The sequence below is a fragment of the Lolium perenne genome, chromosome 3 (genome assembly GCF_019359855.2).
Source record: "Lolium perenne isolate Kyuss_39 chromosome 3, Kyuss_2.0, whole genome shotgun sequence".
NCBI classification, from domain to species: Eukaryota; Viridiplantae; Streptophyta; class Magnoliopsida; order Poales; family Poaceae; genus Lolium; species Lolium perenne.
The window spans coordinates 67,433,093-67,444,498 of record NC_067246.2 but is presented as its reverse complement, the minus strand read 5'-3'; the positions used below and the strand labels follow the sequence as shown (position 1 = coordinate 67,444,498).

At 44.3% G+C, this 11,406-nt stretch overlaps 1 long non-coding RNA gene across 1 annotated transcript; it reads right to left on the bottom strand.

Moving 5' to 3' along the window:
* Positions 1-9,021: 9,021 nt before the first annotated feature.
* Positions 9,022-9,954, bottom strand: LOC127338225 (uncharacterized). The gene is made up of 4 exons (XR_007874248.2): positions 9,717-9,954; positions 9,519-9,629; positions 9,361-9,430; positions 9,022-9,280 (listed from the first exon to the last, which is right to left on the bottom strand). It is a non-coding gene; the product is annotated as an uncharacterized lncRNA (long non-coding RNA).
* Positions 9,955-11,406: the final 1,452 nt, after the last annotated feature.

The window sequence follows — 11,406 nt, the reverse complement described above, 5'->3', positions numbered from 1 at the left end:
CATCCAAACACATTAGCAAGTTCAGCTAACTGATCAGGTGGAACATTGATTGGCACCATCTGAGACTTATCATAATTTATTTTCAAGCCTGCATACATAGTGAACTTCCTCAGAGTATCTTTCAAAGCCAATAATTGATGCATGTCTGCTGGTAAAATCAACAGGGTATCATCTGCATACTGCACTATGAGAAAATCATCCTCATTTGTAATTATAGGCATAGACAACAAACCCTGTTTCACCAAGTCATTTACTGCAGACTGTAGCAAATCAGAATCAAACAAGTAAAATAGTAGAAAAATTGGATCACCCTGCCTAACTCCCCTTTTGCACTCAAACTGGTTGCCAGGAATTCCATTCAACAAAATAGATGAAGTGCGAGTAGAAAGAACTGCTCTAGCCCAACTCGGCCACTTACTATTATAAAATCCTTTATGCTGCATCACTTGCAAGATAGCCTCATATTCAATGGTATCAAAAGCTTTAGCAAAATCCAGCTTGCATATAATAATTGGTTTTCTTGAAACATGACATAAATATAGATACTCAAAAGCCCAGGCTAAGCAATCTTGAATGGATCTACCTCTAAGAAATCCATATTAATTTTTATGAATGCAAGACAGAATCACATCTTGCAATCTATTAGCAGCTAGCTTGGTAAGAAACTTCACACAAACATTTCTCGAATACGGTTGTCGAATAATATGAACTATCCCTACTGGCACCCTATCACCAATTTTGTGTTGGAAGAACTTAAATCACTTTGGCAACCGGAATGCGTCACTGGCTTCCGGCAGAGCATGCACTGGTATATCATTTATGTATCTTCTCCCTGAGGTACAAAAGATCTGAAAAAATACTTAATATGACAAGTTACATAAATTTCTTTTCATTCATATGACATATAATAACTTGAATTTTAGTTCAAAATTAGGGCTGGTATCTAGCTTGTGACTATGTTGTACGGATTTTAAAATGGTGCTTGGATATTTTTACGACATATCAAATCCCATCCAGGACAAAGGCAAGGCACTAGTAGGAAAACCCTTATAGGTGAAGCTTAGTTCTATGGCGCACCCCTAAAAATGCGCCACAGAATATTATTTTGTGGCGCACCATGCTGGGTGTGCCACAGAAATAGCTTAATTTTGTGGCGCACTACTGAACCGTGCGCCACAAAAATTATGTGGGGCCCACATCCTGCCACCACCAATTATTAGTGCAGGTATTTCTGTGGCGCACATGGCGTGCTGCGCCACAGAAATAACTCTTTCTGTGGCGCACGTGCTTCGGTGCGCCACAGAAGTAGTTGATTCTGTGGCGCACTTGCTCGGGTGGGCCACATAATTAAGGTAACTTATATCATCTCGCCCGTGCCCTCCCCCGCCTATTCACCTCTCCCCTCTCCCCTCTCCCCTCCCCTCTCCCCTCTCCCCTCTCCTCCGATCCGCCGCGCGCCGCCATGGTCGTCGCCATCGCCGTCGCCGCCACCTTCCTCCGCGAGGGCCGCATGCCGCCACGGTCCTCCCATCCCCGCCACCTGCAGCACAAGCTGCCGCTACGGCGAGGAGGGGCCACCGTCGTGTGAAGGTGGAGGAGCCGCCGCGTCCTCCTCCTCCTCCACCGCTGCCGTCGTCGACAACCTCCTCCTCCACCCCTGTCGTCGGTGAACTCTCTCCCCTCCCCTCCCCTCCCCTCCCTCTTCCTCTCCCGCGCGAGCACAAAGTGCTCGACGAAATGCCTGTGTTGCTCTGGTTGTGCTTCTTTGTTCTTTATTCTTTGTGCTAGCTCTTTGTCGTTGATGTGCTACTGGATGCAATCTATATATCTATCTATCCTAGCTTGATGTGCTACTGGATGCAATCTATCTATCTGTGCTAGCTGCTGTTGCTGTTGATATATTGTTGCTATTGCTTGTGTGTCCATGCTCTAAATGGTCAAATGATCATCATGTGCTAGTGATTTACTTACTGGCTCATTGCTCATGGTTGATGTACCTCAGTAGTGGTTCTGGATGCATTGCTGCTGTTGCTCTGGATGCATTGCTGCTGTTGCTCTGGATGCATTGCCCCTAATTGTTATTGATGAACCATGTGATGGTAATGATTCAATTTAATTCAATGATGTTAATTTGATTTCCATCCTTTGTTGGAAATAAATCCATGTCTGAACCTGTACAAGGTAATGAAGACTTGCTCACTTGGTATTGCTTGCTAGTTGGACATTTGGTTGGTTTTGATGCTACTGGTTCATTTAAATGCATTAAATGCTACTATGGTATGCTACTGTGGTATCCTTGTGAAGAAAATGATGGATTCTTGTGAGCTTATGGTATGCTACTATGCTACTGTGGTATCCTTGTGAAGATTTACTTGATGGATTGTTGTGAGCTTATGGTATGCTACTATGCTTATAATGCTCTGATTAGTGGGGATGCTTACTGGATCATGTGCATATAGTTCATATAGTTCCCTAAAAAGAAAGAATGCTCCCTGGCCAGATGCTTGATGTCTTGGCTCAGCCAATGATGCAAAGGCTGAGGCAAAAACTTGGATAAGAACAGATACTAAAATAGAGATATACACATTAGGGAATCATGTAAATGAATGCCACTGTGGTATCCTTTGAAGAAAATGGGAAGTTTCTGATGGTTTAAAAGACTAGGTGATGCTAGGTTATTAAGTTGGTTGTCAAGGTTGGTTTTATCTGGTTAACTTGGATAAGCTATGTGTTCTTGCTTACTTATGCATATCCATCTCTACTGGATTGACTAGCTCAGGCTTGGCCTCTCTCTTGCCAGCATCACTTGGTTACTACCAAGTGATGAATAATTCCTTATGGTACCCCAGCTTTGTTTTGAACTCAACTGAGTAATGATAAATTTCTATTTCTTGTTGGCTTTGATGAAAATAGAGATATCCACAGTAGGGGATCATGTAAATGAATGCCACTGTGGTATCCTTTGAAGAAAAAGGACTGTTTCTGATGGTTTTAAAAGGCTAGGTGGTGCTAGGTGATTCAGTTGGCTACCAAGACTTGTCTCATCTGGTTAGCTGGGATATGCTATGTGTTGTTGCTTGTTTAGGCATATCTATCACTTACTGGATTTACTGGTTCTTGATTGGCCTCTCTTTTGCCAGCATCACTTGGTCTATATACCAAGTGATGAATAATCCCTTTGGAGCATCTGCTCCATGCATGCTATGTGTGTTTGAGCATCTTGACTTATGTCACCATGGTTGCTGGTTTGTTGGTGTTTTTGTACTTGCCGATGATTAGATGGTTGGTCGATCACTCGTACACTCGGGGGTGGAGCAAGTGAGGCTTGGTGTGATGGCACAAATATCAATATCTTGTGCATCCTACCTGGCCTCACTTACTCCATCCCTGGATGTTAATATTTGTTTCGACCAACAAAGTATGAGGCATATGATATCTAGTTGAGATACCACTTGGCTCTTTCTTCCATTTTAGTGCCGATGATTAGAATGTTTGGTCACCTATACGCCGCAATATACTTTGTAGACGGGCCCCCCTTTCCCTGGCCGCCGTTCCGTGAATGAGTCCTTGACGAGACAACAACGCCGACCTGCCTCTCCGACGCATCACCACTTTTCTTCTCTCGCCGTCCAGTACGTGAACGAGTCTTTAATGCCAAGACGGTGCCAGCCTCCCTAGCATCATGCCGACCCCTGTTGCCGCGCTTCAGGCCGTGTCTCACGCGCCCTGCGCTCTTCGCCTTTTTGCCCGGTGAACGAATAGACTAATCGTTGGAATAAGGAAGCCGATGACGGCCGATCGCAATTTAATCTTGCGACCGGCCGTCATCGGTTTCCTTATTCCAACGATCAGTCTATTGGTTCACTGGGCAAGAAGGCGAACTGTGCAGGGCGCGGGACACACGGCCTGAAGCGCGGCAACACGGCCCGGCATAATGCTGGGCAGGCCGGCACGGTCTTTGCATCAAGGACTCGTTCACTGGACGGCGAGGGACTGCCGTGGTTCTGCGCCGGAGAGGCAGATTGGCGTTGTTGTGTCGTCAAGCACCCGTTCACGGAACGTCGGCCGGGGAAAGGGGGCCCTTCTGCAAAGTATACGGCGGTGTATACTGCAACTATGGTTTCTGACCATAGTATTTGTGTTGACCAACAATGTATGAGGCACTTATTCCATTTTGTCATTCCATTTGCTTTGAGATTTTCAAAATGCCGATGATTAAAATGTTTGGTCACCGTACACTCGGGGGTGGCGTAAGTTAGCCTGGTAAGATAGCACAAATATCAATCTCTTGTGCATCCTACCTGGCCTCACTTACACCATCCCTGAATGTTAATATTTGTGTTGACCAACAATGTACGAGGCATTTATTCCATTTCTCTTGTGCATCGGTCTTGTTGGTCTCACTTTCTTCCATTTTCATCATAGTAGGAACTGGATGAAGACCCCAATGCAAGCGAGCCTGGTGGGTAGAGATGAGGGAGCAAAGGAGGAACCGGATGAAGACTACTTTGTATCTCGAAATAGTGAATTTTGTATGAATTAAGAATTGTATGCAAAACATTTGACACTTGCCACTATATATGTATCTCGATCGGGCTCTAAGTAATGTGATGATGATGTCTATGTTATATCTGTGCAATGTACATGATATTTATATTATATCTGAATGTTGCTGTATATAACCTGTATATTGATGTCTATAAACTGCTGTCTATAAACTGCATGTGTATAGCAGGCAGCACAAAATCGTGTATAATACAAGCAAATTCTGTGGCGCACTGAAAACCAATTCTGTGGCGCACGCGTTTCTGTGGCGCACCTAAGCACAAGTGCGCCACAGAAACCTTAATTCTGTGGCGCATGGGCAGGTGCGCCACAGAAACCTTATTTTTGTGGCGAAGTTTCTGTGGCGCACCTCCCATGTGCCACAGAATCCATTTTTGGTGCGCCACTGATGAGACTTTTCCTACTAGTGAGGGGTGAGTGTGCTTAGAGCCTTTGATACTCAACATGAACACGACAATAAGCATCACATTCAACATTTATGTACAGCAATAAATTTGATACAAGAGACACTTATTTTTGTGATAGCCCTATCACTATAATATTGCACTCTCATGATCATTCCTATTTTATTCTTACATATATGGTTTTATAGGACAGCTATCCGACCTGCGATGTTGTATGGCGCGGAGTGTTGGCCAACGAAGAGACGACATATTCAACAGTTAAGTGTAGCAGAGATGCGCATGTTGAGATGGATATGTGGCCACACAAGAAAGGATCGGGTACGGAATGACGATATATGGGAGAGAGTTGGGGTAGCGCCGATTGAAGAGAAGCTGGTCCAACATCATCTCAGATGGTTTGGACATATCCAACGGAGGCCTCCGGAAGCGCCAGTGCATAGCGGACGGCTAAAGCGTGCTAAGAATGTTAAGAGGGGTCGTGGTAGACCAAACTTGACATGGGAGGAGTCCGTTAAGAGAGACCTGAAGGTTTGGAATATCGACAAAGATTTAGCCATGGATAGGGGTGCGTGGAAGTTAGCTATCCACGTTCCGAAACCATGACTTGGTTTCGAGATCTTATGGGTTTCAACTCTAGCCTACCCCAACTTGTTTGGGACTGAAAGGCTTGGTTGTTGTTGTTGATACATGGGAAGGGATGGCAACACTCTACTCTATAACATTCTGCAATACTATTCATACTTCAATTATTTCTTACTACACCTAAAATATCTTGCTACAGTTTTCCCTATCCATATGAGTACCTTCACCATGGTTATCCATTAAATCTTCTCGAATGTATTTCCAAGAACTCCAGCTGCAAAATATTTAGGCAATTTGAGCGCTCATGAACCTTCTAGAATATTCTCAAGTGTTGTTAATGTAATATTAGTTGGAATCTTCTAGATTATTGTTATGCCATGTCACCCAAACATCTTGGGATGTGTGATATTCCTAGCTATGTTACTCTCACTATGAGAAGTCTAAGAGATCTCTACCGCTGAAAACATGGGTGTTCCTATGGCAATTGGTTAGTAAGAGCCCTCCTTCCAATGACAACATTCGTTAAAGGCATGGTCCTTTCATAGCAGGTGTGCTCCATGCCAAGAGTGTGAAGACACAAATCACATTTTGTTCTCATGCTCTTTGGAAAAATTTATGCCAGGCGTAGTTTGGGAACTGTAACCCCCCATGCTTCGTCGATGTCTTTAGATTGTTCCGCAGCTGCGTGTGACAAACAAAGCATGTGTTCTACATCTGATGTGCGAGCCTTTTTTAGTTCCTGTGGAACCTTAGAAATAGGTTCACGGTAGAGGGGATCTTCCCATCACAACCTGCTGATGGCCTATACAAAATGTTTATGTACTTGCATGTGTCGCTATCCTTTGTTGTAACCGAGACGTTCGGGCGCTTGCTTTTTCTTTAACATGTACTCTGTTGTTGTGTGACTTCATTAAGTAAAGTGCCTACCTCGTCTTGATCCTACCGTCTAAGGAAGTCTTCGACAAGGTCCACGTGAATGACAGTGAGGTATCGCAACCAACACCTGCCTTGCTCCTACTTGTAGAATACTACTTATAGGAGTCATCAGGTCTGGGGCATGGCAATTTTCTCCACACCACCGATAGTATTCGTGGCGTAGAGCCTTTTTGTGTGCCAGTGGTTTTGTCATACAAGTGGTGTGAAAAATAAGTGCCACAGCACCTGCATGTGCGCCCCACAAGCCATCCGGTTGAAATGGTAGTGGCGTGGCATTTTGTTTACACGCCACTAATTTTTTATTATCAGTGACGTATTTTTATTGCCACACCACCAAGTTTTTCGAAAGAATTATGGAGCTTTTTTTGTTTATTTAAAAAGAAAATCTAAAGAAAAAACTTAAAAAACAAAGAGTGTCCCTGGTGGCCAGGCCGCTACTGGCGTGGCAAAATGGGCCACACCACACCCCGCCCCTCGGCCATGCCGCTCTCCCTCTCCTCTCGATCTCCTTCCCTACTCTCCGCCTCCCGCCACTCGTCCCTCTCGTGCCGCCCCTCTTCGTCCCCATCACAGCCTCCACTACCTATCGATCTGCAGCCCTCATGAAGCCGCTGCAGCCTTGTCGATTCGCCGCCCTCGCGAAGCCACCACGGTATCGCGTTGTGTCACCCAAAATTTACTAGCAGTATAGAAACTGAAATTGTATAGAAAATTATTATAATCGTACGGAAATTTGTATAGAAATTTATTAGTTGTATAGATAGTTGTAAAATGATGTAGCATAGTAGTGTATTATAATAGTGTAGAAATTGTCTAGAAACTTATTATAGTTGTATAGAAATTTCTATGTTGTATAGAAAGTTGTAAAATAATGTAATCTTGTAGTGTAGAAATTGAATAGAAATTTACTAGTGGAAATTAATTTGGAATGAACGGAGTAGTAGAAATTATTTAGAAATGGATTCTTGTTGTTGTTTAATTTGTAAATGGTCTATATAGATCATGCAATAACAACGAATTGGTGTGCTGATTGTGGTCCCACCATGTCCACTGACCACAAGATTATCATTGAGCTTCGCGAAGAATTCGAGACCCGGACGGTATGTACATAGTTATGCAAAAAAAAACATGTTGTGCTCGAGTTCTTAATATATGTATGTTGTTGTGCATAAAAATATTTGTTTTACAATATATGTTTTCTTAAGTTTTTTCTCCGTGCATCCCTGGCAGCTCAAGGCGTGCCTTCTTGAACCATGTGAACAAATTAAGACATTATAGCACTATGATCCTTTGAGGCGTTGCTGCTTCAGTGGTCGGTGCCCACCAAGAAGTTTAGGGTTCAAGTCACCAATGAGGCAAACCAAACAACCCTGTTTCAGTTGTCCTGCTTGGGAACGACTTGTATACCGATATGAGATGGACCCCGGAAGTAAGTTCATCTTGTATCTGTACAATGAGTTCCGCACAACTTATTTCCAATACAATCACCCGAAGAACTCATGATCTTCTTACTCTGAAGATCTCCCTCCCAATGGTCAAGGTACGTGTCTTTTTCAGGTTTCTAATACCATTTGTGACTATGTAGAGATACATGTGTTATCTTCTATGTCCAGATAATATGACTACGTCAATCTAGTGGAAACATCCGTAATATGACTATGTGATGTCTAGTAGATTCAGTACTGCAACTTCTGGATGATGTTATCTTCATATTGTATGTTATTGATGCCTGGTGTGTTACATAATATTGTTCGCAATTCAATAATAGCATGTTTTTATTTCCAAAAACCGTTAGTGACGTGTCGCCCTTATCCACACGCCAGTAGCACAGGTGGTACTTGTGGCGTGTCTCTGGCACACCGCATGTATGTCAAATACCAACGACGTGTCCTCGACACCCCACGTGTACCAACACTAGTAGAAAAACGGTCATCTATACCGGTTCCAGAGGGCCATTCGTACCGGTTTTGCAACCGGTACAAATTATTCGGCACTAAAGCCCCCCCCCCTTTCGTACCGGTTGCTTACGAACCGGTATAAAACGGGCCTCCACGTGGGCCACCAGGAGAGCTCAGGGCTGAGGATCTTTGGTACCGGTTGGTAATACGAACCGGTACCAAAGGTTCCCCCCGCGGCAGGGAATTTTCCCAAATCTCTGCCGCGGCAGAGAATTGGCTTTTTAGGGTTTTGGAGAGGTTTAGGGATATCGGTTTGATTCATATCGCGTCGATGCACCAGAAACGCGTTTGGGTTTAGGTAGTACATGAAGATCAAGATGATGCATAGCAAGTTGGTGCATATAATATAACACACATGTTATTGCATGAGATCGCAAATTAAGTAGCACTATGCATGAAGATCGATCTTCATGCATAGTGGTGCTCTCCGAGGCGTACTCTATATATGTCTATTACATGTAGCATAGTGGTACTCTTCGAGTCAACGATATATGTAACATGTACATCTTCATTCATTGTGGTGCTCTGCGAGTGGTGGTATGACGTCCCGAAGGAAAAATCCCGCCAATTCCTCGCCTATTGCTATGAAGCGGTCATCGATTGAGAGCTTGTTCCGCTTTCTTGCCAACTATAAAAGAATAAGATACAAATGAATACATGAAACAACTATTACTGAAACTCGGCACAACTTATGATAACAAAACAAATTTGTGAAGATTGTTTTTGTACCTCTTTATTTCTCTCATTATTCGTTCTCTCGTTGACAATTCTGCGGATGAACTCGCAAACGAAGAATCCACAGAGATCGGTCCCCGGAGGTTGTTGCGGGCATTTCTTTACAAGAATATAATTCAATCAAACAATAGTCAAGTATGATAATTGAAAGGTGTGTGGACCTAGGTAGTACTACTTACTTTCGCACGCCATCGCAGCTTCGGTGGCCATTCACGGGACGTATCTTCCTTGATGAAAGTTTGCCATACGCTGCTCGACAAAAGAAAATGCATAAAAGAGTCATCAATTAGTTCAAAGCAGGAAATTAACGAAACAAACCGATAAGAATTCAAATTACCTTCTGAGCATTAAAAAACAAGACACGTATAGATCCTTTTCTTTGGTTAGTGAGTCCAAGACTTCAACTTCTCCAATTTCCAAATTGATGACGAGAAGAATAAAGTGAAACCTACGCACGTTTCAATATGTAGTCATTAGTTAAAATTTTGACATACGGTGAGCAAAATATAATGTGTTATAAGACAGTAAGACTCACTCGAAGTTGTAAGGCCAAAGTATTAGCTTTTTGTCACGTTGTCGCTTCAAAAACCTTAGCAAAGTCTGCGGTGTATCCTTGTTATAGAGGGGATCATCTATGGTTTTGACATGCATTGTGTTCGGGTCAATGAACCCAATGTCTGTGATATCGTCCCTTTTGCATTCGAGCATCTTCGATCTGCATAATATAGCGCACAAAAGATTATAATCTGCAGACAATGAACGACTTCTCAAATTAAATAAATAAATCACTTACAGACAATAGCAACTGATGATTGATTTGTCGAGGGCCCGGAGATTGTATAACTGAAAGAGTTCGGCGAAGTCAACGTTCACACAGTACTCCTGGAAGTAGTGCTCTTCCCTAACTCGCACCATGATAGTCTCGATCCCTTCCTTTGAGGCCTTAAGGTACCACGAATGCAAGTTACGCATACATGTTGGTACCTTCCTGAGATTCTCGACCAAATCTTTCCCTTGAACAAACTGATATGCTCGTTCAGCTAAGGCGTAATCAGTTGCGTCTTGTCGAGAACTTTGAACGGTCTTCCCGTCAAACACCTTGAGAGGGGCGACCGATTGAACGGGTTGTTGTCCGAGCTGGTAGACACTGTGTATCCCTTTTATCTCCCTGATACCCGATTTAACGGGTTTTGTCGCCTCGATCATCTTGTCATACGACCTTTCAATAGAACGCGCATAGTCAGATGGCGGCGATGGTACAGGGTCATATAGATTGTCAACGGTACGCACAACTTTCTCCCGATCTAGTGTCTTCTCGAAAGGTATCTCTGGCACTTTCGGTGCAAAAAATTTCTTCACCTCGGCCTTAACGGCCTCCGCGTTTTCCTCTGGAGTTTTTTCCCAAGGTAACTTCTCAGGAGGCGGCAGTTGTTTCTCCTTTCTAGCTTTCTTCCTAGGCGGCGTACCGTTCCGCTTAACGGACGCTGTCTTACGCGGAGGATCTCGAGATGGTGGACTCACGCTGGGGTCCCTCTCAGGTAGGTGTGGACTTGGCTGCTCACCAGGACTGCCACCAGGAGGAGTCGATGGCATTTGCTGCTCATGTGTAGGAGTCGGTGGCCTTTGCAAAAGGACGACGTACTTCTTCGGCCATAGGGCGAAACCGTGCTTGACATCGCAAAGTGTCCTCTCATCTTCACCTCTAGGAATATCAAGCTCCACTTTTTCAAACCCCGAAACAACTTCATCCACCCCGACACGAACACAACCAGGTGGAATGGGCATATGATGGTGCATTGCTCCATCTTCACTTGGGTACACATAGCCGACCGCCACCTTAACCGACGCGGTCCTGATTAACATATGTAGCTCGCAATCTGTCTTCTCCGTGACATAATCCACGGGGTAGCTTCCTCCACATCCGTCAAGATGCGAGGAACCGAGCACGCTTCTTCGCTGAGATGGGGCAGCATCGGCTTGTGGATCCTGTAGAAACAGCGGCTGATCAGGTGCCCTCTGATTTCTCTCAAGAGCCTCCACCCTAGATAACAACTCCGTTACAATGTCGGCGTCCTTCTTCTTCTTTCGCGAACGGCTTCTATAAGTGTCAGCGCTGTCCGGCCACGCTTCCTTCATGGTGAGACCTGGGCGAGCTCGTACTCCGTCCAACATGTTCAGGGGTTCCCGCAGCGAGTGTCAGCTCGTCATTCTCTCGATCGGGAATG